This window comes from Diceros bicornis, chromosome 4 (assembly GCF_020826845.1).
Source record: "Diceros bicornis minor isolate mBicDic1 chromosome 4, mDicBic1.mat.cur, whole genome shotgun sequence".
In the NCBI taxonomy this organism is placed as follows: Eukaryota; Metazoa; Chordata; class Mammalia; order Perissodactyla; family Rhinocerotidae; genus Diceros; species Diceros bicornis.
In genome coordinates this window covers 35,991,001-36,009,723 of record NC_080743.1, presented here as the reverse complement: position 1 = coordinate 36,009,723, position 18,723 = coordinate 35,991,001, and the positions used below count along the sequence as shown (strand labels likewise).

At 35.0% G+C, this 18,723-nt stretch overlaps 1 long non-coding RNA gene across 2 annotated transcripts in view; it reads right to left on the bottom strand.

Moving 5' to 3' along the window:
• The window catches only part of LOC131404211 (uncharacterized), a 71,666-nt gene that overhangs the window by 22,906 nt on the left and 30,037 nt on the right, over window positions 1-18,723 (bottom strand). The window contains exon 3 of one of the 2 annotated variants that reach the window (XR_009219748.1): window positions 17,360-18,522. The exons of the other annotated variant lie outside the window; for it this stretch is intronic. This is a non-coding gene — a long non-coding RNA (uncharacterized LOC131404211). Of the gene's footprint in view, window positions 1-17,359; window positions 18,523-18,723 lie in introns of those variants that run through there. 2 annotated transcript variants of the gene reach the window in all.

The window sequence follows — 18,723 nt, the reverse complement described above, 5'->3', positions numbered from 1 at the left end:
AAATAACTTGATTAACAAATGGGCAAGGGGGGCCGGCCCAGTGCTGCAGTGGTTAAGTTCACACGCTCTGCTTTGGCGGTCCAGGGTTCGCAGGTTCAGATCCCGAGTGTGGACCTATGCACTGCTTATCAAGCCATGCTGCGGCAGGCATCCCACATATAAAGTAGAGGAGGATGGGCACAGATGTTAGCCCAGTGCCAATCTTCCTCAGCAGAAAGAGGATGATTGCCAATGGATGTTAGCTCACGGCTAACCTTCCTCACCAAAAAAAAAAATAAATAATGGGTAAGAAACTTGACTAGACATTTCTCCAAAGAAGATATGCAAATGACCAATAAGCATATGAAAAGATGCTCAACATCACTAATGATGAGGGAAATGCAACTCAAAACCACAATGAGATATCACTTCATACCCATTAGGATAGCCGCTATAAAAAAAATAAAAATAAAAAACAGAAAATAACAAGTGTTGGCAAGGATATGGAGAAACTGGAAGTCTTGTGCACTGTGGATGAGATTGTAAAATGATACAACTACCTATGGAAAACACTATGGATGTCCCTCCAAAAACTAAAAATAGAATTACTATATGCTCCAGCAATCTCATTCTGGGTAATATTCAAAAGAATCGAAAACAGGATCTCGAAGAGATATCTGCACTCCATGTTCATTGCAGCATTATTCACAATAGCCAAAGGTGGACACAAACTAAATGTCCATCAATAGATAAATGGATAAAGAGAATGTGGTCTATACATACAATAGAATAATATTCAGCCTTAAAACAGAAGGAAATCCTCTCATATGCTACTACATAGATGAACCTGAAGGACATTATGCTAAGTGAAATAAGCCAACCACAAAAAAACAAATACTACATGATTCCACTTATATGAAGTATCTAAAGTAATCAAATTCATAGAAACAGAAAGTAGAATGATGGTTACCAGGGGCTGGGGGAGGTGAAAACAGGGAGTTGTTCAATGGGTACAAAGTGTCAGTCATACAAGATGCAAAAGTTCCTGAGATCTGTTGTAGAGCAATATGCACAGAGTTAATACTACAATGTACACTTAAAAAGTAAGAGGGTAAATTCTTGTTATGTGTTTTTTACTACAATAAAAATAAATAACTAACTAACTAAATAAATAAATAAAAGAAATCCATTCTCTTATTGTAGTTGTGTCCACGTCATTTCCTGTTTCCCAGATTGTTAAATTCTATGAGGGTAAAGATTATTCCTTATTTATCTTTGTACCCTTTAATTAGCAAAATACTCAGAAGAGAATGAATTTTTGTTAAACATTGTTGAATTAAATCAAGTTAAAGAAGACTTGCACACTCCTACCTTGTTACCTTTACTCTTATTGGCGTTTTTACTTGCCCCATGGAATGTACTTCTTCAAAATCAATTCAACCTTCAAAGCCCAGCTTAAGTTCTAGAATCTTTACTTGAGGTCATAGAGATCTCTCCCTTTTCTGAAATCCACCTCAGCATTTTATCTTCTTATGTACTTAATTCTTATTTCTCAAAGGTATCATTAGCTCCTTTGTACACTTCACTATTATGTGTACAGCAGACAGTGAATCAACACTGGTTACTTGAGATCCAGAAGCAAAAGTCTGTCAATAAATCTCTTCTCTTAATCAAGAATTCAAAGCAGAAGTGAACATTCAAAACAGGAAAAGAATTCCAAACTTCCTAACAGCAGCCAGACATTACTATAGTCTGTGTGTTGCTATTTAGTGTCCAAAAGAATTCCTTCTGTCCTGTATGAGGAACTTACCTCCACCAGATCTGAAATATGGAGATGGTTAGCATATTGATAAGGTTTTTTTTAAAAAGAAGAAAGTATTTCCTTACGAAAAGACATTCTCAGCATTACCTAAAAGAGAAAAATATTAAGAAACCCCCAGTTGATATTAATGCTGTTAAAAATAGAATACATGCAATAAAAACTAGTAAGAGCCTGATGACTTTTGGAGAGCTACACTGCAGCAAATCTAGTTGTGAAAATCGAGTTTACAGCCTATTATTTCTAAGTGAGGAGCTGGGGAAAACAGATGAGACAACAAACACATAAGAACTACACCACTTACCAGGCATAAAAGCAAAACAAATGAATACTTTCTTTTGAATCAAGAGTTTTACTTACTTGTTTTTCTTTTGTAATCATTAAAGATTCTGCATTGCAAAAAGGCTGGATTTTTTTTTCTTAGCCAAAATATTTAGTAAATCCATTTTTTTCCACAGGGCTGGGGAAACAGTATATAACTGATTTTTGTCAGCATCAGATAGCTATGAAGTAATAGTCACACCAAAAACATGTTTCCTGATTCCCATTTTTAATGCCTAAAAAAAAAGAATGTTTATTTTCCAGTTCAAGATTATAGTTTTTAATGCATAATTCTAAAACCTCATAGTCTGTATGTGATATAGAATGATTATGCATTTAAAAAACTGAGGGTAAAATCAGAGACAGAATTAACGTAAAGCTAATGAAGCACAAGCTACAAGGCTCCTGTGCACATCCCCTTCCAAGGCACTGGGAGAGACCCTAGCAATGAATTTCATGATCATATACTTTTGTACAATTTGTAAAAGTAAGATATATTAACTACAGTTAGTTAAGACTAGTGTCTCTTTTCATTATGACTTCTCCATCACCTTTCCTCACGTTAGGTACATCAGAGTGGCCACAGGCATCTTAGGATCCAGCTAAAAGGAGGTTGAGTTAGGGATATATTTAGCTTAGGATTTAGTGAGAACTAGCCAAGTAATTTCAAGACTGGCTTCTAGCAATTCTCCTATCACCCTGTGTACTGACTCGTCCATAATCATGACACAAAGACGGAGGTCCAGAGGTCATGGTATGGTATGAATGTATCCTAAGATGCCTAGTACTGGAAGTATGTAGCTAAGTCAAGAAGAAATGTGAGAAAGGTTTTCTCAAATTTGACAACAATTTAAAAAATTTAGAAGACATTATTAATAACAAGTTTAATAATGAGTTGTAAACTAAAAAAAAAGCTTTTCTTCTATCAATAATAAAAAAAAAGTAGGACTTCTAATTCCACCTATGAAAGATTACCTGCCAAGGTATTGCCCTTCCTTTGTAAATACCTAGAAAACCAGAGAAAATATACGAAGCGTGGTTTTCAGATATTGCACAAAAGGCAGTGCTGAACTGTGATCTCTGAAAAAAGGATCATGAACTAGTATTGGGGATAAATTAGTTCTAATATAAAGGCCCCAGAAACAAGGCTTAAGGCAAGCTTTGAAAGAATAAAACTAATGTACTTGACTGTACAACAGAACAAATCCAACACTCTTTAAAGAAATGCAACAAAGTCCAGTAACCAACAATAAAATCCAGTACCCAAAAGTAAAATTCACAAGGTCTAGCATCCAACCAAAAGTTACCAGGCATGCAAAGGAGTGATAAATTATAACCCACAACTAGTAGGAAAATTAATTAATTAGAAACATATCCAGAAATATAGCCACAGACTGGGAGGAAATATTTACAAAAGACACATCAGATGGAGGACTGTTACCCGAAATACACAAAGAGCTCATAAAACTCAACAATAAGAACACAAACAACCCAATTTAAAAATTGGCCAAAGACCTTAATGGATACCTTGCCAAACAAGATATACAGATGGCAAATAAGTATGTGAAAAGATGCTCCACATGATATGTCATAAGGGAAATGCAAATTAAAACAGCATTGAGATACCACTACACATCTACTAGAATGGCTGATCCAGAACACAACATCAAATGCTGGCAAGGAAGCGAAGCAACAGGAAGTCTTCTTCATTACTGTGGGAACGCAAAATGATATGGCCACTTTGGAAGATAGTTTGGAGGTTTCTTACAAAACTAAACAGACTCTTATCATATGATCCAGCAATCATGCCCCTTGGTATTTCCGAAATAAGATGAAAACTTACATCCACACAAAAACCTGCACGTGGATGCCTACTGAAGCTTTATTCATAATTGTCAAAATTTGTAAGCAATCAAGATGTTCCTCAGTAGGTGAATGGATAGACTGTGGTACATCTAGACAATGGAATATATTATTCAGCACTAAAAAGAAATGAGCTACTAAGTCATGAAAAGACATGGAGGACACTTAAATGCATATTACTAAATGAAAGGAATCAATCTGAAAAGGCTGCATAATGCATGATTCCAACTATACGACATTTTGGAAAAGGCAAACTATGGAGACAGTAAAAATATCAATAGTTGCCAGGGGTTAAGGGTTAGGGAGGGATGAACAGGCAGAGCACACAGCATTTTTAGGGCAGTGGAACTACTCTAAATGGTGATACATGTCATTATACATTTGTCCAAACCTATAGAATGTACATGAAGAGTGAACCCTAATGTAAACTATGGACTCTGAGTAAAAATGATGTGTCAATGTAGGTTCATTGATTGCAACAAATGCACCACTCTGGTGGGAAATGGTGAAATGCGGAGGCTATATAAGTGTGGAGACAGGAGGTATATAAGATTTCTTCAGAGAAATCTCTCTACCTTCCACCTAATTTTGCTGTGACTCTAAAATATCAGCAAAAATATATTTCAAAAATGTAGGCAAAAAACTAACTTTTTTAAATGAACAAAAATGGAGAGAATTCATCACTGGTAGATATGTACAAAAATAAACGTGGAAGAAGTTCTTCAGCCAGAGGAACATGATACCAGGTAGAAATATGGACCTACACCAAGGAATGATGACACCAGAAATGGTAAATATGTGGACAAATATAAAAGCACATTTTTCTCATTTTTAGTCTCTTTAAAATATAATTATTTGTCTGTTTACATTTTTATAATAATATAATAAGGTTCATAAAATATGTAGAATTAAAATGTATGACAATAAGAGTACAAAGGATAGGGAGGATTATTGCTATATTATTTGAATGTAGACTGTGGTGAGTTAAAGATATGTACTGAAAAACCTAAGGCAACAGCTAAAACCAGCAAATTAGCAGAGATCAAATAACTATTTTTTAAAGGGCAGGAAAAGAAAAAACGGGGGAAAAATAAGATGGAATAAATACAAAACAAATAGTAAGATGGCAGACATAAACTAAATAGTATCAATAACTATATTAAATATAATGGTGTAAACACTATAACTTAAAAAATAAGAGTCAGATTGAAAAAAAAAAGAGAGGATCCAACTATATGCCATCTATAAGAAATCTGCCTTAAATATAGAGATAGAGATAGGTTAAAAGTAAAAGGATGGAAAAATATATACCCTGTAAATACTACTCAAAAGAAACAGCCATATTAACATCAGTTAGAGTAGACTTCAGGGCAAAGAAAACACCAGAAATAAAGAGGTACATTTCACAATGATAAAGGAGTCCATTATTCAAGAAAATACAACAATTTTAATGTATATGCATTTCAGAGCTTAAAAATTACGTGAAACTAAAACTGACAGACCTGAAAGAAAAAATATACAAATCCACAGCTATGGTTGGATATTCTAACAATTCTCCCTAATAAATGAAAACAAAAACATAAATGAAACATTAAGCATATAGAAAGACTTAAACAATACTATCAACCAATTTGACCCAAGTGACAAACACTCTACCCAACAATAGTAACATATCCATTCTTTTCAAGTATCAGTGGAACATTCACCAAGAAAAATCATATTTTGGGCGAGAAAACAAATCTCAATGAATTTTTTAAAAATGAAATAAAATAAAGTATTTCTCTGGTCACAATTCAATCTATTAATTAAACTAAAAATTAATAACAGACGATATCTGGGAAAAAATCTCTAAATATTTGGAAAGCAAACAGAACACTTCTAAATAATCATGGGTCATGGAAGAAATCATGAAAAAAATTTAAGATATTTTGAACTGAATGAAAACAAAAACATCAAAACCTTTTTGGATATTGCTAAAGTAGTACTTAGAGGGAAATTTATAGTATTAAATGTTATATTAAAAAGAAGAGGGACCAGCCCAGTGGCTTAGTGGTTAAGTTAGCACACTCTGCTTTGGTAGCCCGGAGTTCGCCGGTTTGGATCCCAGGCGTGGACCAACGCACCTCTTATCAAACCATGCTGTGGTGGCATCCCATATAAAGTAGAGGAAGATGGGTATGGATGTTAGCCCAGGGCCAATTTTCCTCAGCAAAAAGAGGAGGATTGGCAACAGATGTTAGCTCAGGGCTAATCTTCCTCACCAAAAAAAAAAAAAGGAGAAGAAGAAGAAGAAGAAAGCTCTAAAATTAATGACCTACATATATACCTGAAGAAATCAAGAAAAGAAGAACAAATGAAATCCAAAATAAGCATAAGGAAGGACATAATAAAAATAATGATTTAAATCAATAAAAGAGAAAATGAACAAACAAAGCAAGATAAAATCAATAAAAGCAAATGCTTTGAGAAGATCAATCAAATTAATAAATTTCAAGAATGAACAAACTAGGGGGAAAAAAAAGACACAAATGACCAATATCAGAAAGAAAAAAGGAGATGTAATTACAGACCTTACAGACATTTCTGGATTTTTCTATTTCATTGTCCCAGTCACTGTGGTTAAAGATCATGTAATTGTTTTGATTTTTCTCTCACTCACAGCAATCAGTTAATCACCAAGTCCAATCTTTGCAATGTTTTTTTCATCTGTTCAGTTTTTTCCCTTACCAAAATCACTTCATCACTTGAACTTTGTACTTCATTACCTCCCAAAGAGGGACTGCTCTCCTCTAACTCATCTCCCTGCTTCTAAACTCTCCTTCCTAAAATCTCTCCATGCATTAATTAACTCATTTATTTACTCAAAATGTATTATGCAGCACCTTCCATGTACCAAATAATGAACTCTTCATTGAGGATACATCATTCCTGCTATCAAAGATCTCAGTCTAGGGAAGGAGATTGACATTTACATAAATAAGTACAATGCAGTATAATAACTACACTACAGATATGTATAAAGTTTAATAAGACAAACACAGAAGAAGAAGTAATGAACTCTGTCTAGGAGAAGAGGGCATGCAAGGCTTCAGAGAAATCATAATGTATAAGCTGCATCTTAAAGAACAGGTAATTCTCAGGCAAATGGAATAACATAGATAAAGACACAAACATACGAGAAGCTTGGTATGATGTTCAAAGAATGGTAAATAGTGGGTATGGTGTGGCTGGAGTACAGAGTTTGTTGAAGGTGAGGGTAGATAGGTGGCAAGAGCCAGAGTATGAAGAACTGATATGTTATGATTAAGGGTCCAAACTTGGTTCTATAAGTAATGGGCAACCATTAAAAAACATTAAGGAGGAGAGTGACATGCTCAAATGTACATTTTAAAAGAGAATAGTCGATGAATAAGGAAAGAAACTAGAGATGTAAAAAGACCAGAGAAAGTGAGACAAGTTGGGCACTTTCTATAATGGTTCAAGCAAAAAGACAACACAGGGAGCAAGAATAAAGAAAGCCAGATTTAAGAGATATTTTCAAAGTGGCAGGACTTGGTAACCCAGTGCTATCAATGTCAGGGGTAAAAGAAGCCAAAGAGGACTCCCACATTTCTGGTTTGGCCAAATGGAAATACAGTGGAGCCAGTAATGAGTATAATAATGAGTACAGAAATGGGTATAAAAGGAGGCATAAGTTATGGAAAAGGAGTCCAGTTTTAAATATGTTGAAATGGAGGTATCTTTGGACATCATATGGCATTGTCTAACAGGAGTCAAATATAGACCTTTAAGTACCCCCATCTTTCCTAAAATATGCTTTAATTATCACTCCCTGGCTTAGAACTTTCCCATGGCTTCCCACTATCTGCAGAAAAAAGTCCAAATGTTTATTTTGGTACTGCAACTTCTTCACAATCTAGATCTAATGTACCTTGTAAGTCTTTACTTCCGCTACTCCCCTATTGTCTATCATAGTCATTCTCAAAATGTGATACTTTGACCAGGAGCAGCAGCAGCATCCCCGAAGAACTTGTTAGAAATGAAATTTCACAGGCACCACCCCAGACCTATGAAATAAGGAATCAGAAACTCTGGGGATGGGATCCAGCAATCTGTGTTTTAACAAGCTGTCCTGGTGATTCTGATGCATGCTAAAGCTTAAGAACCACTGACCTACAGTAACTCTAAACCTCAGCAAAAATGGACTACTTGCCATTCACCCACGATGCTCCTTTCTTGTTTCTGACTCATGCCATCCTCATTGAAAGATTTGCTTCAGCAGAGGGCTTTGTACAAAGCAAGTGTCCACAGACAATAGATTATTAATAACTGATGAGCCACATCACTTGTTTTGCTAAAAGTTACCCATTTGCACATTTATATAATCACTTAGTATTCCTAAAAGAATTACATTTGTTAATTATTACTTAGGTCAAGAGCAGTTTTCTGAAAAACTACGCTAGGGAAATCTACATGATGTCACATACAAACAAGTCACAAGTATAAAACAGAACTTCATTTAGATGAGTGTGTACCTAGGCAAAGAAATAACAGTACATGGAAGCCTATATTCCTGTGAAAGCAACCGACAGCCTAAGCAGCTCATTTTGGGTAGAGAATATAAGAGTGACTTCCCTCCAGCTTATATTTAGAGCAAATGCCTGAAATGGTTCCAGCCTATGGCAAAGATCAAAGAACTTCTTTTCTTTCCTCTCTACTTAGTTTCACTGGAATTTGAAAATGACAGAACTTTTGTTCTCACTGGGTTGTTTTAAAAAGAATAAAATGGTTTGTAAGCCTCAAAACTGCCCTTTCCAGAAACTTGGAGCATAGTTAAGTGCACCGACTCAAAGGCAGACCACCTGGGTTCAAATCCCAGTGCCATCACTTATGAGGTGGGTGCTCTTGGGCGACTTAACTTCTGAGCGTCTATTTCCTCATCTTTAAAATGGTGATTTTAAGAATTAAATAAGTGGAATTCTGGTCCAAGATGGTGACATAGGAGACTCCTGAACTCACCTCGTCCCATGGACACACCCAGTCTACAGCTACCCACAGAGCAATTCCCTCTTAGAGAAATCCAGAAACTAGCTGAGTGACTCTTAAACATCAGGAAGAAAAAAAATCCATCAGAGAAAATACCCACATCAAAATGGGCAGGAAAGGCTGAGACCCACCCTAACCATACACCCCACCCCTGGCATAGCAACATACAATCAGGAGGGATTTCACAACTCCCAGCTGTTCCCTGAGGAGTGAAGGGTTTGGATTCAACATCTAGCGCTCTGACTTTCCAAGGGAAGGGCCCCCAAAACACCTAGCTCTGAAAGCCAGTGGGGCTTGCATCCACAAGACCCATATGACTATAGCAAAGGAAAAAACAGTTCTTTTTATTTTACCTTATTTTATTTTATTTTAATTGAGACATAATTGATATAAAACATTGTATTAGTTTTAGGTGTACAACACAATGATTTGATATATGTATATATTGCGAAATGATTACCACAATATGTTTAGTTAAGATCTCTCATCACGCAGTTACAAAATATTTTTTTCTTGTGATGAGAACTTTTAAGATCTACTCTCTCAACAGCTTTCAACTATACAATAGAGTATTGTTAACTATAGTCATCATGCTGTACATTACATCCCCAGGCCTTACTTAAAGTTTGTACCTTTTGACCAGCTTCAACCATTGTAACCAACCCCCACCCTGTGACTCTGGTAACCACCAATGTGTTTTCTGCATCTATGAGTTCAGTTTGTTTGTTTGTTTTTTAGACTCCACATATAAATGATATCATACAAGTTTTGTTTTTCTTTGTCTGACATTTCACATAGTGTAATGCCCTCAAGGTCTATCCATGTTGTCACAAATGGTGGGATTTCCTTGATTTTTATGGCTGAATAATAATCCATTGTATATATATTGACCACATTTTCTTTATCCATTCATCTGTCGATAGACACTTAGGTTGTTTCCATGTCTTGGCTATTGTAAATAATGCTGCAGTAAATATGGAGGTGCATATACCTTTTTGAGTTAGTGATTTCATTTCCTTCAGATAAATACCCAGAAGCGGAATTGCTAGATGATATTGTATTTCTATTTTTAATTATTTTTTTTAAGGAACCTCCATACTGTTTTCCATAGAGGATGCACCAAATTACTTTCCACCAACATTACACAGGGTTCCCTTTTCTTCACATCCTTGACACCTTGTTATTTCTTGCCTTTTTGATGACAGCCATTCTAAGAGGTGTGAGGTGATATCACATTATTGTTTTGATTTGCATTTCCCTGTGGATTAGTGATGTTGAGCACCTTTTTCAAGTACCTGTTGGCTGTCTGTATGTCGTCTTTGGAAAAATGTCTATTAAGATCCTCTGCCCATTTTAAAATCAGATTGTTTGATTTTTTGCTATTGAGTTGTATGAGTTCTTTAAATACTTGGATATTAACCCCTTATCAGATTTTTGATTTGTAAATATTTTCTCCCACTCAGTAGGTTGCCTTTTCATTTTGTTGATGGTTTCCTTTGCTGCGTGTAAGCTTTTTAGCTTGATGTAGACCCACTCATTTATTTTTGTTTTTGTTGCCGTTGCTTTCCTTGTCAAATTCAAAAAATCATTGCCAACACTGATGTCAAGGAGCTTATACTCTACGTTTTCTTCTAGAAGTTTTATGGTTTCAGGTCTTACATTCAAGTCTTTAGTCCATTCTGAGTTGATTTTTTGTATGGTGTAAGATAGTGGTCTAGTTTCATTCTTTTGCATGTGGCTATCCAGTTTTCTCAACACCGTTTATCGAAGAGACTGTCCTTTTCCCGTTGTATATCCCTGGTTCCTTTGTCGCAAATTAATTGACCATATGTTTGGGCTTATTTCTGGGCTCTCTATTCTTTTACTTTATTTTTTACAGAAAATTACAAAACTGTATTGAGGAATGTTAAAGAAGATTTACAAAATAAAAGGATATATTATGTTCATGGATTGAGATAGTAATTATTTTTATCTATTTAATTTATTTTTTAAATTGAGATATAATAGACATAACATTATATTAGTTTCAGGTGTACAACATAACGATTTGATATTTATATATATTACAAAATGATCACCACTAGTTAACATCCATCACCTCACATAGTTACAAATTTTTTTCTTGTCATGAGAACTTTTAAGATTCACTCTCTTAGCAACTTTCAAATATACAAGTATTTGAAGCAGTATTGTTAACTATAGTCACCATGCTATACATTACACCCCTAGCACTTATTTATTTTATAAGTGGAAGTTTGTATGGTTTGACCACCTTCACCCACTTTGCCGCCACCAATCCCCCACCTCTGGCAACTGCCAATCTGTTTTCTGCATCTATGAGTTCTGATTTTTTTTTTTAGCTCCCACATATAAATGAGATCATACAGTATTTGCCTTTCTCTGTCTGATTTATTTCACTTAGCATAATGCCCTCAAGGTCCATCCATGTTGTCACAAATGGCAAGATTTCCTTACTTATGGCTGAATAATACTCCATTGCATATATAAACTACATCTTTATCCATTCATCCATCAATGGACACTTACATTGCTTCCCTTTCTTGACTATTGTAAATAATACTGCAGTGAACATGGGGGTGCATATACCTTTTCGATTTAGTGTTTTTATTTCCTTCAGATATACCCAGAAGTGGAATCGCTGCATTATATGGTAGTTCTGTTTTTAATTTTTTGAGAAACCTCCATACTGTTTTCCATAGTGGCTGCACCAATTTACATTCCCACCAAGAGTGCACAAGAGTCCCCTTTTCTCCACATCCTCACCAACACTTATTAATTCTTGTCTTTTTGATAACAGCCATTCTAACAGGTATGAGATGATATCTCGTTGTGGTTTTTATTTGCATTGCCCTGATGATTAGTGATATTGAGCACCTTTTCATGTACATTTTGGCCATCTGTTTGTCTTCTTTGGAAAAATGTCTATTCAGATCATCTGTCCATTTTAAATTCAGAGTTTTAAAAAATGCTCATTTTAAATCAGATTTTAAAACAGAGTATTTGGTTTTTTGCTACAGAGCTGTATGAGTTCTTTATATATTTTGGATATTAACCCTTTGTCAAACACATGGTTTGCAAATATTTTCTCCCATTCAGTGTTGTCTTTTCATTTTGATGATGGTTTCCTTTGCTGTACTAGAAGTTTTTTAGTTTGGCTTTTTAGTTTTAGCCCCACTTGTTTATTTTTGCTTTTGGTGCCTTTCCATGGATGTCAAATCCAAAAAATCATTGCCAAGACCAGTGTCAAGGAGCTGAGCTCCCTATTCTGTTCCATTGGTTTATGTGTCTGTTTTTATGCCAATACCATACTGTTTTGATTACTATAGTTTTGCAATATAGTTTGAAATCAGGACATGTGATGCCTCCAGCTTTGTTCTTCTTTCTCAAGATTGCTTTGGCTAGTCAGGGTCTTTTACAGTTCCATACAAATTTTAGGACTTTTTTTTCTATTTCTGTTAAAAATGCCTCTTACAAAAAATAAAAGAGGAGAGAACACTTCCAAACTCATTTTATGAGGCCAGGATTACCCTGATACCAAAACCAGACAAGGACACCACAAGAAAAGAAAATTACACAGCAATATCCCTGATAAACATGATGCAAAATCCTCAATAAAATATTAACAAACCAAATTCAACAATACAATAAAAGAATCATATACCATAATCAAGTGAGATTTAGTCCAGGAATGCAAGGATAATTCAACATCCTCAAATCAATCAATATGATACACTACACTAACAAAATGAAGAATAAAAATCATATGATCATCTTAATAGATGCAGAAATAGCATTTGACAAAATTCAACATCCATTCATGATACAAACTCTCAACAAAGTGGGTATAGATTGAAGGTACCTCAACATAATAACATCCATATATGACAAGCCCACAGCTAACATCATACTCAATGGTGAAAAACTGAAATATTTTCCTCTAAGATCAGAAACAAGACAGAATGCCCACTCTCGCCACTTTTAGTCAACATAGTACTGGAAGTCCTAGACAGAGCAATTAGGCAAGAAAAAGAAATAAAAGGCATCCTAATCCAAATGGAAGAAGTAAAACTGTCATTATTTGCAGATGACACAATATTATATATAGAAAACCCTAATGACACCATCAAAAACTGTTAGAACTATAAATGAATTGAGTAAAGTTGCAGGATACAAAATCAAATACAAAGATAAGTCGCATTTCTATATACTAATAACAAACTATCAGAAAGAAATTAAGAAGACAATCCCATTTACAATTGCATCAAAAAGAATAAAATACCTAGGAATAAATTTAACCAAGAAGGTGAAAATCTGTACACTGAAAACTAAAAGACATTGATGAAAGATATTGAAGAAGATATAAATAAATGGAAACATAGTCCATGCCTATGGAACAGAAGAATTAATATCGTTAAAATGTCTATACTGCCCAAAGCAATCTACAGATTCAATGCAATCCCTACCAAAATTCCAATGGCAATGGAAAGGAATATTCTCTTCAATAAATTGTTGGGAAAACTGGACAGCCACAGCAAAAAAATGAAACTGGGCCATATATCTTACACCACACATAAAAATCAACTCAAAATGAATTTAAAACTTGAATGCAAGACCTGAAACCATAAAACTCCAAAAAGAAGACATAGTGGGTAATAAGCTCCTTGACATTGGTCTTGGAGATGATTTTTTGGATTTGACAATGAAAGTCAAGGCAACAAAAGCAAAAATAAACAAGTGGGACTACATCAAGCTAAAAAGCTTACACAAAGCCAAGTAAACTATTGACAAAATGAAAAGGCATTTTTCTGAATGGGAGAAAGTATTTGCAAATCATATAGCTGATAAGGGGTTAATATCCAAATATTCAAAGAACTCATACAACTCAATAGAAAAAAGAAACAAACAATCTGATTTTAAAGTGGGCAGAGGATCTGAATAGACATTTTTCCAAAGAAGACATACAGATGGCCAACAGGTACATGAAAAAGGTGCTCAACATCACTAATCATCAGGGAAATGCAAGTTAAAACCACAATGAGACAGCACCTCACCCCTGTTAGAATGGCTGTCATCAGAAAGACAAGAAATAACAAGTTGGCAAGGCTGTGGAGAAAAGGAAACCCTTGTGTAATGTTGGTGGGAATGTAATTTGGTACAGCCTCTATGGAAAATAATACGAAGGTTGTTCAAAAAAATATCAAAAATAGAAATACCACATGGTCCAGCAACTCTACCTCTGATCATATAGCCAAAAGAAATGAAAACAGGATCTCAAAGAGATATCTGCACTCCCATGTTCACTATAGCATTATTCATAATAGCCAAGACATGGAAATAACCTAGGTGTCCATCAATGTATGAACGGATAAAGATGTGATATATATATATATATATATATATATCATATACACATATACATGTGTGTATATACATATGTATACACACACACACATATATACACACACACAGTGGAATATTAGTCAGCCTATAAGAAAGAAGGAAATCACGCTGCTTGTGACAACATGGATGGAACTTGAGGGCGTTATGCTAAGTGAAATAAAGCAGACAAAGACAAAATACGGCATGGTATCACTTATATGTGGAATCTAAAAAAAAAAGTCAAACTCATATAAATGGAGAGTAGAAAAGTGGTTGCCAGGGGTTGGCGGATGAGGGAAATAGGGAGAGGTTGGTAAAAGGGTACAAACTTTTAGCTATAAGATGAATGAGCTCTAAGGATCTAATGTAAAACATGGTGACTATAATTGATAACACTGCATTGTGTAAATGAAATTTGCTAAGACAGTAGAAGTTAAATGTTTTCACCCAAAAAAAAAAGAGATAAATATGTTAGGTAATGGATATGTTAATTAACTAGACATGGGGAATACTTTCACAATATTTACATATATCAAATCACCACAATGTACATTTTAAATATCTTACAATTTTATATTTCTATTATACCTCAATAAAGCTGAAATTTAAAAAAGAATTACTAAATAAATTAATATACAAAAATGCATGTAAACTTTATGGAACAGAGCCTAGCATATAGGATCCACTATATGGTATCGTTGTTGTTGGCTCTGGGTAACCCACTGAACTGTTCTGAGCCATCATTTCTTAATCTGAAAAAGGGCACAAATAGATGGCCTCTATGATCCCTTACTACTCTAAATGGCAATGTTTATGAGTCTTAATATCATAAAATATAGACTACATATTATCCCAAGAAACCTATTCTATTCTGTTAAATTTTTGTTTAAATCTATCATTATTTAATAAAGCCCAACAACAGGATATAATAGTGTAAAAATATTCTCTCTAGATGAGAAATAGTGTTGTATTAAATTCTCGTAAGTAAAAATAAGTTAAGCAAATCTGAAAAATAAAAGCTAGAAGGGAAGTTTTTACAAATAAATGTACAATCTGTACACATTTAGTCTCCACAGATGTTTATTTATTCATTGATTTTCATATAGGAATAAAACTAAATCAGGATCCACAGAAACAAAGCCATTTCATTATCAGGAAACTTCACTTACTTAAGCTCTTCTTCCCCTCCTCCCTCTCAGGCAGATTCCCACAAAAGGTGATGTCACACGGAATTTAACCATGAAAAGGAAAAATCTGAAATAGCACTTTAACATTGTCACGGCTTTGAACTACACATGCCATCATAGACATACATCTTGCTATTGGCTAGGATCCAACCATGTAAGTACTTTTATTAAAAGAACCATTTTTTAGTATGCCAACCCTTAATATAGTAGGAAATTATATTCCAACCCCTAAAAAGATAATCTTCTGATGAAAACTATAAAACACAATTTGAATTCAAACATGTTGGTTACATTCAATTTTAATTATAGGTGATTCTTTTAGAATTTTCTTTGAAAATAAAGAATCTCTTTGAGAAATATGTAACTGACATCTGCAATGTGAACTCAGACAAAACAAAAAACAATGTAAAAGAGCGGGTACTATTTTGAAGAATGTATGATTAATAACAGGCATTTGTTTCTCAAGCACTTACTGGAACTGCAAAATACAGTCTGTTTTCTTATCTCAGAGGAACAGTTGTCCTGTCTCCTTTCCAACTCACCTCCCACCACTGGACTTGATAACCTTCCCTTCTGTCACTCCCACTTTTGCCTAAAAACTATGCTTAAGTTTTATAGCTATATCTGTATCTGTCTCTATATCTCTATTTTTTAACCTATCCCTATCTCTACGTAATGTATCACCATATCTATCCTTCTCGATGCAGCTTTTGCCTCAAACTACAATCTTATTTCTCTTTTACTAACATATTTCCAGGGGAAAAAAAAGTAGTTTCCACTTTAAGCACTCACTAACTCATTCCTTAGTCACCATGTCTCTAAAGTAAGTGAAGTCCTTTGTACTGGGTTGAATAGTGTCCCCTCCCAAATTCATGCCCACTCAGAACCTGTGAATGTGACTTTATTTGGAAATGGGGTCTTTGCAGATGTAATCAAGTTCAGATGAGATCATATTAGATTGGAATGGGCTCTAAATCCAATGACTGATGTCCTAATAAGAAGAGGGAAATTTGGACATAGAGACACAGACACTCAGAGGGAAAATGGCCATGTGAAGAAGGAGCTAGCAATTAGAGCGATGCAGCTATAAACCAAGGAAGGCCAAGCACTGCCAGTAGCCACCAGAAACTAGAAGAGGCAAGGAAGGATTCTTCCCTAGAGCCTTTGGAAGGAGCATGGCTCTGCTGACACTTTGATTTCAGGCTTCTGTCCTCCAAAACTGTGAGAGAATAAATTTCTGTTGTGTTAAGCCACCCAGTTTGTGGTAATTTGTTACTAGGAAACTAATACATCCTCTAATCACAAAATCCAACAGTCCCTTCTTATTCCTCATTTTCCTTGGTTTAAGGAAGGCTTAACTGTACCTTTTACAGTAAAATTCCTTCACTGGAGTTGGAGACTCCACTGCATCTTCATGAGCTCTTTTTCCTCCTTTTTGACCTCATTGTGGGCTTACTCCAAAACTCTTTGCCCTTCTTTTCATCCTTTCTCCCATAGGACCACTCTTATTCTTGTGATTTCAACTACTGCTTCTATGTAGATAGCTTCCAAACCTAAATCTTCAACTCTGACTTATCTTTTTTTTTATCTTTTTTAATTGATATTTTAATAGTTTATAACATTGTGAAATTTTGGGTTGTACATTTTTGTTTGTCCATCACCATATATACGTCTCCTTTCACCCCTTGTGCCTACCCCCCACCCCCATTGCCCCTGGTAACCACAATACAGTTTTCTGTGTCCACGTGTTGGTTTATATTCCACATATGAGTGAGATCATACAGTGTTTGTCTTTCTCTTTCTGGCTTACTTCACTTAACATAATACCCTCCAGGCCCATTCACGTTGTTGCAAATGGGACGATTTTGTCTTTTTTTATGGCTGAGTAGTATTCCATTGTATATACATACCACATCTTCTTGATCCAATTGTCAGTTGAGGGACACTTAGGCTGCTTCCACTTCTTGGCTATAGTGAATAATGCTGCAATGAGCATAGGGGTGCATAAGCCTCTCTTGATTGTTGATTTCAGGTTCGTTGGATAGATTCCCAGTAGTGGGATAGCTGGATCATAGTGCATCTCTATTTTTAATTCTTTGAGGAATCTCCATACTGTTTTCCATAGAGGCTGCACCAGTTTGCATTCCCACCAGCTGTGTATGAGGGTTCCTGTTTCTCCACATCCTCTCCAACATTTGCTGTTTTTTGTCTTGGTGATTATAGCCATTCTAACAGGCGTGAGGTGATACCTTAGTGTTTTGATTTGCATTTCCCTGATGATTAGTGATGTTGAACATCTTTTCATGTGCCTATTGGCCATCTGTATATCTTCTTTGGAGAATTGTCTGTTCATTTCCTCTGCCCATTTTTTGATCAGGTTGTTTGTTTTTTTGTTGTTCAGTTGTGTGAGTTCTTTATATATTATGGAGATCAACCCCTCGTCTGACCTATCTTTTGAGCTTTAAATCCTAAGTTTTCAACAACAGTAATTTTTTAGTTCTGTGCTTTGTTTTATTTTTATTTTTACAGGCATTTTTCTAGTAAGAGTTACATAGCCACTTATATGTGCTAAGCATTTGACATACATTAACTTGCACACATTCACAACAACCTTATGAAGCCGTTACTATTATTATGCAGAAAAACAGAGCAAGTTTTGTGAGGCACTGGTTGGCTAAATAACTTGTTCAATATCCCACAGTCATTAAGTTGTAGAGCTGGGATATAAACTTACACAATTTCACTCAGTACAGTGAGTCTTAAGCATCTGGGCAATTCAGACCTCTTTGAAAATTTGGTGAAAACTGTGGTCATTCTCCGCAGAAAAATATGCAAAACGTTTTCCATAAAATTTTAGAGAGTTCATACATCTTAGAAGTCCATTTGTGGATCCCAAGTTAAGAACACCTGTATTGGAAAGAACTGAATCACTACAAATACATTAGTAGTAAGGAAAAAATAATTGGATTCAACAGTCTAATTAGATTCATTAATTTGATTCTCTAGAAAACATATTTTCTGCTACAGGTAGCAAATTCATAGATCTTTATCAATCAAAAGATGGTGAACATCATGCTCATTCATTCAACCCTAATGTAATGGATGGTT